General features: G+C 42.3%; 1 protein-coding gene across 5 annotated transcripts in view; it reads left to right on the top strand.

Moving 5' to 3' along the window:
- FLT4 (fms related receptor tyrosine kinase 4) overlaps nt 1-17016 on the top strand; it is a 145721-nt gene that overhangs the window by 15052 nt on the left and 113653 nt on the right. The window contains exon 1 of one of the 5 annotated variants that reach the window (XM_061617338.1): nt 1011-1029. The exons of the other annotated variants lie outside the window; for them this stretch is intronic. The gene's annotated coding sequence lies outside the window, so the exon portion shown is untranslated. Of the gene's footprint in view, nt 1-1010; nt 1030-17016 lie in introns of those variants that run through there. 5 annotated transcript variants of the gene reach the window in all.

Raw genomic sequence — 17016 nt, 5'->3', positions numbered from 1 at the left:
TGTTGCTATCTAGTTTTGACACTCTGCTTGCTCCAGACTTTGCAGTTCAGTGGCAGTCAGACAAGGCCTGTACGTCCAGGGCTTGGCATTCCCCAGTATTTACAGCCCCCTCCCTACCCCTAGCTGGTTAGACAAATAAAATATACAGTAATGCTGACTGAATCCCTGACTGTCTGTCCTCAATAGCAAGACCTGTGTGGCATTTCAAAAGAATGTATCTGTAGGAGATGACTTGAAATTAGCAAGCTATATTTTAATGTGAGGTTTGGAAGAGAAATGTAATACTTTCTGTGTAATAGACTGCAAGCTCTGGCTTAGCTGCTGTTTAGCTGTTATAGCTATGAATGGGAATGTGAAAGATTGCTCACAGCACTTACCTCTCACTAACCCTCCCCCAAACTAAAACATGTTTTATTACAATAGTAGATAAAAGGAATCATAAATAAATGTGGTCTTGTGCAAACTCTATAGACCTGCCTAAGTGTAAAAATATGTGTTAGCACTGAAATGTTTGGTTAAAAATGGACAGCTGAAATTCCTGCTTGCATCACATCCACAGTTTCATTAAGTTTTAAGGAAAGACTGACTGGATCATCCACTTTAGAATTTAAACTATCAAGCTTTGCCTCAAAGCTTCTGCATCAGATTCAGAACCATTGTCTGCTTCCTGGCTCCTAACAGAGCAGAGCAAAGGGAGCTGTCTCAGTTGATCTACAGGTGAGGACATAAAAGCAAGCCAGCTTTCAGAGAGCGAGCGAACAGAGAGGGCAAACAGGAGTTTGACAAAGGAGCTGTAGGGAGGAAAGGAAAAAGGCAAGAGGGCTCTGAAGCCATGTACTCTAAGCCGTGTGCTCTGAAGGGCTGCATAGCAGCTTGACTGGAAGGGGTGCGGCCTGATAGCTATTGGCTGAAGGGCGTGGCCTGAGAATTGCTGAGAGCAACAAGCAGCAGCTGTGTGTGCTGGGACTCTCAGTCTGCTTCCTAACAGAGCAGAGCAGAGCAGAGGGAGCTGTCTCATTTGATCTACAGGTGAGTACATAAAAGCAAGCCAGCTTTTGGAGAGCGAGTGAACAGAGCGAGCGAACAGGGAGGGCAAACAGGAGTTTGACAAAGGAGTTCGACAGAGGAGGTCAAGGGGGAGGTCCCTAAAAAAAAAAAAAACCACCACCACCACAAGAAACCAAACAAATTACTAATTCTCCAGTGAGACTCTCAAGTTTACCCTGAAGTAGGCCAGGACAAAGCACAGGCCACTCCAAAACAAGTAGTTAGAAAGAAACAAAAGGTAGAAGAGAGTATGAACGGGAAGGATTCTTCAGTGGTTGTGACCTACAAGGTGTGTGCCATGTTTGTTTTCTTGCCTGAGAACAACATGGCGTACACCTGTAACAAGTGCAAGCTTGTGGCACTGTTGGAAGAAAAGGTGAGAGGCCTGGAACGGCAGGTGGCCACACTGAAGGCTATAAGAGATGATGAAGAGTTCTTAGACAGAACGCTGGAACAACAGCAGCAAAGAGACGTGGAGGTGGAGGAACAACAGCATGCGGTAGCAGAAGAGGAGACTGCTTTGGAGAGGAATAACGAAGTGGAGGAAACTCAGTGGGAAAGGGTGACAGTTAGGAGCAGAAGAGCTAGAACATACCCTTCACCAGTGGAGCTATGGAACCACTTTCAACCACTCGAGGAGGAGACTGGAGGACAGACTGTGGTGGAAGAATTGCAGGAGACCCCGTGCAACAACGAGCAAGAGGCTGAAGCTCAATCAAGCAGGGACAATGAAACCACACCCCACAACAAGATGAGAAGAGTACTAGTAGTGGGAGGCTCCCTACTGAGAGGGATTGAAACCCAAGTATGCTGAGAAGATCCGTGGACTCGCCAGGTATGCTGTCTACCAGGAGGACGGATTAGAGATGTGACGGAAAGGTTGCCATCACTCATCAAGCCCACTGACAGGTATCCCTTTCTCCTCATCCATATCAGAACAAATAATACTGCCAAACGGAGCTATGAAGAAATCACATCAGACTTTGAAGCTCTGGAAAGGAAACTCAAGGACTTTGGAGCCCAGATAGTTTTTTCATCCATCCTTCCAGTACTTAGACGAGGAGTAGAAAGGGAAAGAAAAATACTCCGTGTGAATGAATGGCTACGAAGGTGGTGCCGACGTGAGAGATTTGAATTCTGGGACCATGGGCTATGGTTCCTGGAAGATGGACTGCTGACAAGTGATGGGTTGCATCTCACAAGGACTGGGAAGAATGTGTTTGGCCACAGCATGGAGAAGTTCATCAGGAGGGCTTTAAACTGAATCCTAAAGGGGAGGGAGATGTAAACTTGGTGGTAAAGACTGATGAAGGCTTATGCACGGTAGCGGGATCAGAGAGATCGGCTCTAATAGGGCCCAGTAACAGTCCTCAGAAAAATGTAGTAAGGAAGCTAAGCCATAAATCACATGGTCTTCGATGTCTGTATACTAATGCGCAGAGCATGGGAAACAAGCAGGACAAACTTGAACTCTTAATACAGGAGGGCAATTACGACTTGATAGGTATAACTGAAACTTGGTGGAATGACTCCCATGACTGGAATACAGCAATTGAAGGATACAACTTGTTCAAGAAGAACAGAAGAAATAAAAAGGAAGGTGGAGTTGCGCTATATGTTAAAAATATATCTCTCTGCACAGAATACAGGAAGATGAGCTTGGTAGCTCCACTGAGAGTATCTGTATTAAAATTAATGGGGCAAGTAATAAAAGGAATGTGGTTCTTGGAGTCTACTACCAATCACCCAATCTAGGAGAAGACGAGAATGTAACTTTTGAAAAGCAAATTGCAATGTTTCGAGTAGGCATGATGGGGGTAGTAATGGGGGACTTCAATTATCCCGATATCTGTTGGGAGACAAATTCTGCCAAACACGGCCCCTCCAAGAAATTTCTGACTTGTGTTGGAGATAACTTTCTCCTACAGAAAGTGGAGGAAGCAACCAGAGGATCAGCTCTCCTGGACTTGATTCTAACCAATAGAGATGATTTGGTGGATGAAGTGGCAGTTACGGGAACTCTGGGGGAAAGTGACCACACCATACTTGAATTCTTGATTTTAACAGAAGCAAAAGCTGAGAGTAGCCATACGCGCACCCTGGACTTCAGGAAAGCTGATTTTAATAAACTCAGAACAATTGTAAGTACCGTTCCATGGCAAGCCACCCTAATGGGAAAAGGAGTCCAAGATGGGTGGGAGTTTCTAAAAAAGGAAATTCTAAAAGAGCAATGGCAAGCAATTCCAACAAGGAAAAAAGGGGGGAAACAACAGAAGAAGCCAATGTGGCTTCACAAAAAGCTTAGAGATGATGTTGTAGCAAAAATGCTACAGGTTCTCCCAGGTGGAGAATAATAACACACACGCGCACACATGCGGGTAAATCGAGTTCAAGGCTCCTTGTTGATTTATTTACTGCAGTAAAGGCTAACCATACACTTCACACAAGGGGTGAGGCATGAGAGAGCACTGAGCCCCCAAAACAGGGATTTTTATACCCTTAGCAAAACAAGTTACTCAAGTTAATCATCATGTTAGAGCCCCACCTCCTTTTTCCTTTTTTTAATTAATTTTTATTCAAATTTTCAAAAACAAAAAACAACACAAAACAAAAACAATTATACAAAAAAAAATAAAATGTTGACTTCCGATTTGTCGCAGATCAACCATAGGTCTACAATATATAACAATCCTGTCTCTAAAATTATATTACAAAATCACTTTCCTCCAGTAGTTATCTTAATTAATCATCAAATCTCATAAACATTACTTTATTCTTTCCACAAAAAGTCCAAAAGAGATTTCAATTCCTTGAGAGATATATCTTTCAATTTTTCTCCAAATAAACATGTCGCTTAATCCATCTGATTCAAATCTGTTAGGTCCAATAATTTCAATAGCCATTCCTCCATTATCTATATTAATTCCATCTTCCATCTTCAATAATCCTGTTAAGTCCAGTAATTTCAGTAGCCATTCTTCCATTATCAGTATCCCATAATAATCTTGTTGTCATAGCCATAATCCAAATAAACATATCGATTAATCCATCTCGTCAAATCTATTAGGTCCAATAATTTCCATAACCATTCTTCCATTATCAATATTAATTCCATCTTCCATCTTCAATAGTCCTGTTAAATCCAGTGGTTTCAGTATCCATTCATCCATTATCAGTATCTCATGATGATCTTGCTGTCATAGCCATAGTCATATAACAAGAGTCTGATGGGAATTTCCCCCATCACAAATATGTCCTTGCCATCAATTCTGAATATGTTGCTGAAATATTGTTGTAAAGTCACTTCTCTGCTCTTCTTTTTTACAAAATGCACTGGCTCATCTCTTAAGAGTTTTTCCATAGTCACATATTTGTAATTAATTCCATAGATTTTTTCTATGTCAAGCTCCATCACATCATTCCAGTCAAGGAAATTATCCAAGACATTGATAACTTTATCACTAATATCTTCATTAGTTTCTTCAGAGACAACGTTGAATTCCAAACAGTAAACTTTATTTCTAACATCCGTAAACTCCAGATCTTTTTCCAATTCCTCATTTGTTCCAGTCTCCATGGCTTGTATCTTCCCTTTAATTTTTCTTTTCTCATCTCTAATCCCATCAAAATCCTCTTTCACAGAATCCCCTATTTTTTTAAACTCCTGCATCATTTTGCTAAGTTCAATTTTCATCTCCTGTCTGCCCTGTCTCAGGGTTTGTTTCATTATCTCAATCTCACTCATTATTTTCTGAAACATAATTTCTTCCATGGTCTCAGTCACTTTCCTGGTTGTCATTCTTAAAACCACAAAAACAAAAAATTATTTCAGCCACAATTGGGTTAATGTTTCAGGCTTGCAGACATCAATGTAGACAATACTGCCTGCCTTATCTCTTATACAGGAAAACAAAACAAGTTTAGTTCCCAGCTTCAAACAGTTAGTGGCGTCGTGAATAAGCAGATTCGTCAAAATGAAATAGACCAAAAAAAAAAAAATAGTTCCAGACATAATACTCCAAAGTTCATAAATCAAATTTATTTATTTTTTTCCCTCCTCGAAATAAAAATCCCTCTTCCGTTAGTATCTTTAGAATGCACTTCCAGGCCCGCTTTTTGCAATAAAAACAAAGATAAGCTTTTTTCGATTTCTTTCCTCCTTAGTTTCGTGAGTGAAAGAGAAAATTTTTAACTTACCCAGCAGTTCTTTATAGCTGATTCATTGACAAATCTCTTTTTGGTGCAACAATTTAAATCAAGTGAAAAAAAATGGAAAGAAGGATGCTTGCCTGTTAGTTCATTTTTCTTTGAAGAAAAGATAAACGTGTCGCTTAATCAGCAAGAGCTTTGATGGAAGTCTGTCCGGCATTCGCTGGCTGAACTTTCTCTCATAAATTAATGAAATCCAGTCCTCCCAACAAAAACAGGCTTTGTAGTTAATCTCACGTTTCTCCCTGACCGGGAGAAAATCTTAACCAGTCAAAAAAAAAACATTCTGACTGATTTTAAAGCTGAAAAAGCTTCTTCTGAGACAAGAGCTCGTCTCAGAGGCAGCACAGGCGAAATCACCCTTCCCGGAAGTCCCCCCACCTCCTTTTTCCAATGGTTAGCATTTCTACTTCATAAGCACAAACAATATTTGACCCTTTGCCTTGCTGATCACACTGTTTCTATTTCTTGCACACATCTTGTGGTTATGCATTACCAGCTTTACAAGGCAAACAGGAGACAGATAGTTAGCAAACATCTTTAGCAAAATTCCTTAAATCGTTAGGACTTTGGACAATCCTAAGGCATTAGACTTTACTTTAGCAAATAGCATTCCCAAACAGGTACTTTGGACTACCAAGGGCTAAAATTTTCCTTTAACAGATGACCTGAAAACAAAAAAGGACATATACAGTAAGTGGAAAGAAGGCCAGGCCACAAAGGAAGAGTACAGGCAGGTATCACAGAATTGCCGGGATGGTGTCAGGAAGGCGAAAGCTGAGAATGAGCTGAGGTTAGCGAGGGATGCTAAAAGCAACAAAAAAGCTTTCTTCAGGTATGTCCATTGTAAAAGACAGAGAAAAGAAATGGTGGCACAGCTACTCAATGAGGATGGCAAAATGATAACAGATGACAAAGAAAAGGCAGAAGTGCTCAATTCCTACTTTGGCTCAATCTTCTCCCCAAAAAGGGCCTATGACCCTCCCAGGAAACATGAACTAGAAGGGGCAGGATTTGACCTTGGGATTAATAGACAAATGGTCTAGGAATACCTAATCACTTTGAACGAGTTCAAATCTCCAGGGCCTGATAAACTGCATCCTAGAGTATTCAAGGAACTGGCTGAAGAACTCTCAGAATAGCTGTCTATTATCTTTGCAAAATCATGGAGGACTGGTGAAGTGCCGGATGACTGGAGGATAGCTAATGTTGTCCCTATCTTCAAAAAGGGCAAGAAGGAGGAACCGGAGAACTACAGACCAGTGAGCCTAACATCAGTCCCTGGAAAAATTCTGGAGCACATTATAAAGCAGTCAATTTGTAAGCACCTTGAAAGCAATGCAGTGATTACTAGGAGCCAACATGGAGTTATGAAGAACAAATCCTGCCAAACTAATCTCATCTCATTTTTTGATCGGGTAACCTCCCTTGTAGACTGTGGGAATGCTGTGGACATAATATATCTTGACTTCAGCAAAGCTTTTGACAAAGTGCCCTATGATATTCTGATTAGCAAGCTAGCCAAATGTGGGCTGGATGGAACAACTAGCAGGTGGATCCATAGTTGACTACAGAATCATACTCAAAAGAGTGCTTATCAATGGTTCCTTCTCAAACTGGGCGGAAGTAATGAGTGGGGTACCACAGGGTTCAGTCCTGGGCCCAGTGCTCTTTAATAATTTTATTAACGACTTGGATGAGGAGGTACAAAGCATGCTTATCAAATTTGCAGATGACAAAAGGTGGGGGGCATAGCTAATACCGTGGAAGACAGAAAGAAAATTCAGAGGGACCTTGATGGGCTGGAGCATTGGGCTGAAAACAACAGAATGAAATCCAACAGGGATAAATGCAAAGTTCTACACTTAGGAAAAACAAACCAAATGCACAGTTATAAGATGGGGGATACTTGGCTCAGCAGTACGACATGTGAGAAGAATCTTGGAATTGTCGTTGATCACAAGCTGAATATGAGCCAACAGTGTGATGTGGCTGCAAAAAAAGCAAATGCTATATTAGGCTGCATTAACAGAAGTATAGTTTCCAAATCGTGTGAAGTACTAGTTCCCCTCTATTCAGCACTGGTTAGGCCTCATCTTGAATACTGCATCTAGTTCTGGTCTCCGCATTTCAAGAAGGATGCAGACAAACTGGAATGGGTTCAGAGGAGGGCAACAAAGATGATCAGGAGACTGGAAACAAAGCCCTATGAGGAGAGACTGAAAGAACTGGGCATGTTTAGCCTGGAGAAAAGAAGACTGAGGGGAGATATGATAGCACTCTTAAAGTACATAAAAGGTTGTCACATAGAGGAGGGCGGGATCTCTTCTCGATCGTCCCAGAGTGCAGGACACAGAATAATGGGCTCAAGTTGCAGGAAGCCAGATTTCGACTGGACATCAGGAAAAACATCCTAACTGTTAGAGCCATACAACAATAGAACCAATTACCTAGACAGGTAGTGGGCTGTCTGACACTGGAGGCATTCAAGAGGCAGCTGGACAGCCATCTGTCAGGAATGCTTTGATTTGGATTCCTGCATTGAGCAGAGGGTTGGACTCGATGGCCTTATAGGCCCCTTCCAACTCTACTATTCTATGATTCTATGATGTATCAGGTTGACAGACACATTCCTGCAACTATCTCCTGCCACTCCGTGGTCATCCTTGCATGTTAAGATTGTTGTTATTAGTGATTTATTTTATGGGACAACAGTACATGCTAAAGTACAACTCACTGCAACATGTCTTGACCTTATTTTACAGGAAAACAGAGGAGGGGGGCTTCAAACATAGGTAACAGACCAAGTCACAGGAACCCAATTAACAAAAATAAATGTGATTATTGATATAAACATATACAACATGTTTACATAATCACTTTTATTTTTGTTAATTGGGTTTCTGTGACATGACCTTGCTTTAAGCATTCACCATTCTTGACCTTGCTTTAAGCATTCACTGTTCTTTTTTTATTTTTATTATACTAATATCCTGTCTTTACTCCAAGGAGCTCAAGATGGTATACAACCCTGCAGGGCCAGCACCAAAGGGCAGCCAGGTCGGGCCCTGCCCAAGGGCCCCTGCAGCCCAGAGGGGCCCCTAAAGGGTGCCTCCTTAGAGTGTGGGGGTAGCACTCCCCTTCCGTGATCCTCGGCAGGGTCGACTCCCAACCCTGCTGCAGATCTCAGAGACAGAGCTCCCAGCCCCCCCTACAGACTGTGCGAGCTTGTGACGCCTGCCCACTCCACCTACCTCTCTTCCCTTTCTGTGAATGCCCTGCCCACTGCACACGCAGCTGCTATCAACCAAGATGGAAGCAGAGGCTTCTCTAAGGGGCTAATGCCCCTACCACCATCTTTTATGGCAGGCATGTGCGTTCACGCAGCGTAGCACACATGCGTGCCATAAACAAAGAGGGCTGCAGGGGTATCAACCCCTTAGAGAAGCCTCCGCCACCATGTTAGTTGATGGCAGCAACCTGCTCACCCAGCGTGCAGGTCATTCACATAAAGAGAGAAGAGGTAGGTGGAGTGGTCCCGCACAGTCGGGGGGGGGGGCTGGGAGCAGGGGGCCTGGGGCAGGCTGGCGCCCATGGCGCCCAGTCATACCTGGTGCTGGCTCTGCAACCCTGTGAGGTAGGTTAGGCTAAAAGAGAGAGACTGGCTTAAGGTCACCCAGTAGGTTTCATGGTTGAGTGGGAATTTGAACCTGGCTTCTTCCCAATCCTGGCTTGACCAGTGACCACGACATCACACTATTCTCCATGATCCTACATAGTTTGTTCCTGAGATTTGATCTGATTCTTGCTAACATGGCAAGTATCATGATGATAGACTCATGTATATAAAAATCATGTTAATTGATGTTGATAGATAAATGTTGTAAAATAAGCCTGGGTAAAAGGAGAAAACAACCATCCCTCTGACATGTCATTCCCAAACTGCAACAGCTGCCTGAGTCGGGGTCAAGCAAGAACACCAACTCTACCTTCTCTTTTATATCATTGTCTGATTTCACTTCTCCACAGTCATTTTACTCATAGACTTGGGCTGGGGAACATATTTCAGTGAGAGGGCCCCATTCCCTAGAGGGCAGCCTTCCAAGGGTTGTGTGCCACTGGTGGGTGTGACAAAAGGTGAAAAGTGGGTGGAGTAAAGGATGTGGTGGGCCTGTCCATACCTTCCATGAAAATCCACATTTTCAGTATTTGATTCATCACCTGAGAGTTCATACTTGAGTTGTTTGTTATTGGTTTGCTGCATTAAAAATCCTGGAGTTTATGCATCTATACAGGTGGGCATGGAATTTTAAAGTTATATTAATTTTCCACTAAGCTCCACCTGTCACTCCTTCTCTATAACTGCATTGGTCCACATCATATCGCATGTTTTACATTCTCTCACTCCCGCACAGGAACTGAGCAAAAGTGAAATAGAAGTTATATATTGTCTGTACATGCACATTCAAACATTCTGGAGTACGACCCAGAAATAGCCTAATTCAGTACCAGAAATAAAACTGGCTATTAGAAAGAAGAAAGGGGACATAGACAGTTGACAGAGGAATGCGCGTAGACCGCCTACACTGGAAGATCCATGGCAATGCATTCAAGCAACCAAACGTTGGTACAGTGAAGCTTATCAGTTTTCTGGCAGTATGCCAAAGGCAGATTCAATGCAAAAATCCATAATAGCTTGCAACGTCACATGGGTGACAGTGAATTAATGACACAAAGGAATTACATTTCAGATTAAACAGTGTTATGGACGAGCCCTGTGACTCTTACCTTTGTATGGTAGGCTGTATTTTCCAACTGTGCAAAAATCAACTTTTTCTACACCTTCACTCCCATATATACACTTCTCCAGCCTTTGTCCAGGCAAGAGGCAATATCACAGTACAATGTCACATTCCAGCCATAGAAAAGCACTTAAGGAGGGTGTGGATCAGGGCCGGTCAAGGATGTGGTCTAAGGAGGAGGTATGGTTTGGGGGAGAGTCCCAAGAGCTGGATAGGGAGGCCTGGAGGGTTGCATTTGGCCACTGGGCTTGAGGTTCCCTACCCCGACATAAACATTGCCAAGGCCAGATCCCATGCATCTCTATATTAATGTCCACAGCCCCTCCTCACAACTCTTGCCTGAGTTCCTTCTCACACCCACCACATATTACCCTGCTTCTGACTATCACTCCTATTTTGTGTGGTGATAACTCCATGCCTCATATCTAGTGGATGGATGAATTTTATTTGGGGGTTTTATTGGTTAGAGTGGAGGAAGATTGATTACAATTGCTACAACAGGCAGAAAAATCATTAAGTGCTATGCCAAGATCCTCTGCAATTTTGAAGTGGTCCATGAGGGGAAATGTTTTGGAACCACTGCTTTAGCATTATGAGAATGAGTTTAGCTTCTGCTTCTGTTTTAGATTAACTGCATTTCAATGTGTCATCTGAACCTGGACAAACTCTGGTTTGTCAACTATGGTTACTGAAAACAAGACAGCTTCATAAACCATTGTTTAAAGTTGGCTTGTTTCCATAGTTAAGATTAACTATAGTTTGTCTAGGTTTGGACAACAAAGCAAGCTGTGATTAATCAAAAATGGAAGTGAAAGATTCTGAATTCTTCCTTGCAGCTGGAGCAGGGGGACTGCAAGGGCCCAGAGACCAGGTGCATTTTTGTAACACTAAACTGTTATTTAGTCCAAACCAGCTCTCTGTTTAGTTCATCAACACAACAGATCAGGGTTTTTCTGAGACCACGCTATTTGTGGATTCACCTACACCATTCTGCTACATCATGAATACCTACGACCAACTAGTTCATGTGATTTTCAACCTCCATCAAGCATACTCAGTTATTAAATGCAATGCCTTTGTGAGTAATTACTTTCCTTAATTGAAAGTCATTAACATATATAGACATTTCCCTGCTGTTGTACTCTATTTGTGAGCATCCCTGGGGTTTGAGTTATTGTGTACAGGAACAGTTTTAAATAGGAAAACAACAATCAGTGGATTCAGCAGATTTTTAAAAGCCCTGTGGAGGTTTATAATGCTCTGCAAACCATTTGGCAAACTATTGTAAAAAAATAGTTTCAGCTGGCAGTTCTTTAGTGAACTTCTAACTATGAAAATATGATTGATTGACCACAGGTAGCCTGCTGAGATAGCCAGAATATGGCATTTCAACTGACATCTTCTTCTTTGGGAAATAAATTGAATGTCATGTCTGCAAGTTGCCTGAGATATCTATAGAAATGTATCCTCTTTGAATTGGTGTAATCATTTGCCAGTCCTACTTGGCAACTTCATTAAATGGAAAAGAAGTCTGAAGTCCTTCATGCTATATCAAATACTGGCTGCAGAATAAAATATTTGATAAATATTCCTTTAAGAATTAATTATGATCAAATCCTTTACCATATGAAAGTACTGTGCTCTGTACTGCTATAATTATAGCTCATCACTCTATCAGAGAATTACAGGAAGCTGTAATGAGTTTATAAACCTAAATGAAGGATAATGCTTGTATATTTGGGGAACATCATATTTTTCAAAGGCAAGAAATTCAGCCAGTGATCCCAAAGTAATGTAGAGAACCAAGGACCAAAGTAAGGATGGCACTCCCCCCATCCTCTGTAAGTGCGCAAGTACCTTTAATCAAGTACATCTATGATATAATACATTCAGCAGATGAAGTGTTTCCCAATATGTAGATGCTATGAAGTATCACCTGTTGAATTTCTCTATCAGGCAGCTGTTAAAGAAGGCACAGGAGCACTGACAGAAAAAGAAAACTGCCAGTCCAAAAGAAAGAGATGGATAGCCCCCTTGCCATCAGTTGTTGGCAGGCCAGATCCCAAAGGAAGCATGTGCTTTCAGATGTGCAAAGAGCATCCCTCCTACAACAACGAAAAGCAGCAAATATTGAACTCTCTAGAGGGATGGAAAGGCTGCTGACAACCCAGATCCGAGAGGAGGTCTGCAGGGTGGCCCTGGCTGACCTGCAGACTCTAGGCCGGACATGTGGCTACCTGACAGGCTAACTTTGGCTCAGGACATCTCCTGGGGGGAGGGAGAAAGGAAAGCTGACAGGGAGAAAAATGCAAACAAAATGGCCCAACAGTTATGGTGTGGGGGAGGTGTGGAGGAAAATGAAGGGTAAACCTGGCAAGAGAACTCAGGAAATCAGGCTGAAGCAAAGTAAGGGAATGATGAGATAGAGTTTCCCGGAGAGGGGCAGGGAGAAACACAGACAGATAAACAGGCAGGAGAACACAGACCAAAGCACCGGATGCTATTCCCTGAGCAGAGTCCTAGAGGGCGCTACACAGCTGGCGACTTGCCAAAGCCTGGTTTCCGTTCCTATTCTGTCTTCTTATGTCTTTTGATTTTACCTGGCCTTGCACACATGGCAAGCATATTAGCAAGAGGAGGGATCACTGCCTCTGCCCCCCTCCACACTACTGTTTTCTAAACACTAAATATTGTTCATAATTCCTGGCAATATGCCAGTAATACAGCATACTTCACTTAAAGGAAAGGTCAGGCCTTAGAAAGGTCGGGTTGTGTCCCCCAGGCACATAGCTGTCAGGCTTCTTCAAGACTATCTTGTACTACTGCCTCAATATATCGGTGCTATATTTTTCTGTAACATATTGTGCCTCAGAGCCAGAAAAGCTTCCACCTCTTGCTGAGATTGGGAGATTGTTGCAAGAGGTTACTGGTCAGACATTATTGAATTTATTGTCCAGCAAAAGCAGAACTTGATATTACTTGGTTATATACAGTATTAAATATAATTGGCTAAAAAGATATTGATAGTGGCAACATTCTGGCTGTTACCCATTGGAAAACTGAAGATTCCATCCATTAGAAAGTGGCTCAATAAAATGTGGCACATTACCAAATTAATGAATTTTATTAGTTTTGTAGAGAATAGAAATTTGTAAAGGGTTTTCTTTTATCCATATGGAGACTTTTTTGTGAAATATTGACTGAATTATAATATACATGGTATAAATATATGTAAGTGTTGAGATTTCAGCCTGCCTGTGCCTTAAGATCCACTTCAGGAGCCCTGCATAAGTACCCACCAACAAAGACAACAGCCCACCACACATTGGCAAGCAGATAGAACAGGGCCCTCTCTGTAGTGGCCCCATAGTTATGAAACTCAATTCCACATGAAGTTAGGCAGGCACCATTCTTTAAATGGACCTTAAAGACCCATCTTTTTACTGCTGCTTTTAGTGGCCAGCGTGGGTCTGTGTCTTGGCTTTTGTATTTGTTTTAATACTATTTGGTACTGTTTAAAAGGTAATGAAGTGTCTGTTTTCATCTGATTTAAACATTGTGTTATGGTTTGTTTATTTGAGTACATTTATGTCAACCACTTTGGGAAACATTTTGTCTGAAAAGCAGTCCATACATTTACAAAAATAAATAAATTGGATTATCTGCTTTGATTAGGCTTTTTTATTCTGTATTCTTATACTTTTTATTTCTGTTAATTTTATGAAGAATGTTTTGGTTATAATAGGCTTGCATGACAAAGTCTGATGTTTTATTGTAAATTGAAAATAATAATTGGAAAAAACATGTACATAAAGCTTTGTGATCTGTAGAATAGTACAGTGACAACGTGAGCATGGGCTACTATTTCCTATCAAACCCAGAACTCCTGGGTCTTCAAAAACTCTGCTGGAGGGAAGGATATCCAGGATACGTGTTCCCTGCTCCGATGCTGCAGGGCTCAGGATGCAACATTTTTCTGGGTGTGGTATTGCCAGGCTCAGCTCCACTCTACAGGAAATGAGTGACAGGAAAAGACAAGAACTCCATAGCACCTGGAGCAAGCAAAAAATGCTGGACTGACCATCTCCTTTCTGCATTGTAGTATTTAAAGCTGTTGGGAAATTGGATGTACAAGTGGGATTTGAAACAAAATGTGGCAGTATATTCTCTCTCATCCACACACCCCTAAGGAGTGCTTGTGTTATCTGCTCAAGGCTCAAGCAAGCCAATTCTCTCTCACCATTTTTCTTTTCTATTTAACACTAAACATTCTGTGGCTCCTGGTGTTTATGAAGCATGCTTAGTTTGGGGTTCTCCTGAGCATGCTGATACAAATTTGTAGGGCAGTACAATATCTCAGAGAGGAGGTCAGGCCTCCTGCTCCCCTGGTATATTCACCATAGCTGCCCAATTTCCCTGCTTTTTAAAGTTTGATAAAAAATATCTGGTGGCTATAGGTACATTTTTAAACCACAAGGTTTTTTGCCTATTAGTGAATTTCCCTGCTTTTAAATCTGGGAGGTAAGAAATGAGGTCCTGTGCAAGTTTGCTGAGAATGGATTGATTATTTACATGCTTATTGAGTTCAGTGGGATTTACTCCCCTGCAATCATGCTTAGGATCGGTAAAACTGACAACGGGATGGAGAGGGGAGGAGGAGGAGGGGAGCAGGCAGGAGGGTAGGAGGAGGGTAGGTTTGATCATGTGCATGTTTATTGAGTTCAGTGGGATTTACTCCTGTGCAATCATGCTTAGGATAGGTAAAATTGACCATGGGGAGGGAAGCCTGGAGTGGGCAACAGAGGAGGAAAAAGGAAGAGAGGAGGAGTGGAAGAAGGGAGGAGGAAGGGAGAGGAGAAGGGAAGTTGGGGAAAGGTAGGTCTGATTATTTGCATGCTTATTGAGTTCAATGGGATTTACTCCTGTGCAATCATGGCTAGGATAGGTAAAACTGACCGAGGAGGGGGAGGGGAGAGTAGAGGGAAGGAAGAAAGGGGAGGGGGAGCAGAAGGAGTGGGAGGGGGAAAGAGGGGATTGGAAGGGGATGGGGAGTGGAAGGGAGGGGTGAAGGAATGGAGTGGGAAGGGGCAAGAGGGAGGGGATAGGAGGGAGGAGGAGGGGAGGGCAGGTTTGATTACTTGCATGCTTTTTTACTTCAATGGGATTAACTTCTTTGCAATCATGCTTAGGATAGGTGAAACTGACCTGGGAGGGGAGGGGAGGAGATTGAGTGGGTGGACACTGGACAGAGGGGAAGCCCCTTCCCTTTCCAAAAGGAAAACATTGTGAACAGTATCATTCTTTTTCAGGGTTTTCCCCACCTTTTTTATTCTACAGCAGGCACATATAGCCTCCCATCCACATTTAAACCAAAGCTGTCCCTGGCCACATCCACACAGACCTTTATTTCACTTTAGACAGTCGTGGCTTCTCCCAAAGAATCCTGGGAAGTGTAGTTGGTGAAGGTTGCTGAGAGTTGCTAGGAGACGCCCTGTTCCCGTCACAGAGCTTCAGTCAGAGCCGCTGACTGTTAAACTACGCTGGCCACTGGAGCTCTGTCAGTGGAATTGGAATCTCCTCGCAGCACCCTTCACAAACTACATTTCCCAGGATTCTCTGGGGGAAGCCATGACTGTCTCAAGTGAAATAAATGTCTGGCGTGGGTGTGGCCCCCTGATTCGGCAAGCCAAGCAGCTGGGAATCTGGCTTTTGGAAGACTGACAGTTGCTTCTTACTGAGCATGCCCAATATTATCATTGGGTTCAAGCTAAAATTTCTTAAATTAATTAAAAATCAGCCAGGATTTTTCAACTGCAGAAGATTAAGGTCAGAGTATGGGCCAAGGTCAGTAACAGGATTACAGGTGCTCTGTGAACATGGCTGATTTTTAATGAATTTCAACAGATTATGAGAACTTTGACAGAAAAAAGACCCTCCACATAGCAATTAGCACAGGATAAATTAATTGTTCCTGGCATTTAGTTTTCTTTGTGGAGAGTTCCCGCAGTTTTAACTGGTACAGCCCAGGTACAGGTTTCCTACCTCACCAGAAACTATGCCTGAAGTGCTTCATGAGGTTTTGGCTGCATACATGCCATGCATTTAAAGCACATTTAAATTAGGTTACCCTTTACAGAACTACATTTCCCAGTACTCTTAACAAACTGCAGTTCCTAGCATTCTGTGAAGGGGGGATGTGCTTTAAATGTATGGTATGTATACATAGCCCAAATGGCAATTTCTTGCTTCCACCAAAGTTCTTTCTCTGGCATTTGCAAAGGTCTAAAGTGAGCTAATTAAAACCTGCACTTTAGACTTCCTAGGCAAGGAGAGGAGCAACTGTCGCTGTTTACAACCTAGATGTTCTGAAGATGTACCTAATGGTTTTGTGCTTGCTTTTATTTGGGTAAATATGTTGTTTTCCCAGACTACAATTTATTTCTAAGTTTTGTTTAGCTGGGAGAAACCCAACTCCTTCTGGGAGGAAGGGCGGAATATAAATGTAATAAATAAATAAACTCTTCCTTGCATATCTTCAAAATATCACCTATGATCAGAGCTTGGCAAAGTTACTTTTTTGAACTACAACACCCATCAGCCCCAGCCAGCATGGCGCTGGCTGGGGCTGATGGGAGTTGTAGTTCAAAAAAAGTAACTTTTCCAAGCTCTGCCTATGATGAGATACTGATCTAATTACTTGGGATTCCACTTGGGAGAGGAGCAGACATTTCCTAATGCTATCAATTATTTTAGGATAGGTCTTGGAGCTCACAGTTTAATGAATACTTCATAGAGCAGGTTGAGGGACATTAACTAATCCCCCGTTTGTTTTATTTATTATCACTTGGGATCAAGACTAACTCTCAGCATGATTAACTCTGAATGGGTGGGCAGACTTGTCCCTGTTATAATCAACACCTTGTAAATTATGGCAAAAGTGTGACTAGAAATAGTTGTA

The sequence above is a fragment of the Rhineura floridana genome, chromosome 3 (genome assembly GCF_030035675.1).
Source record: "Rhineura floridana isolate rRhiFlo1 chromosome 3, rRhiFlo1.hap2, whole genome shotgun sequence".
Lineage (NCBI taxonomy): Eukaryota > Metazoa > Chordata > Lepidosauria > Squamata > Rhineuridae > Rhineura > Rhineura floridana.
The sequence above is the reverse complement of the archived record's forward strand: the minus strand, read 5'-3'. Positions and strand labels throughout refer to the sequence as shown.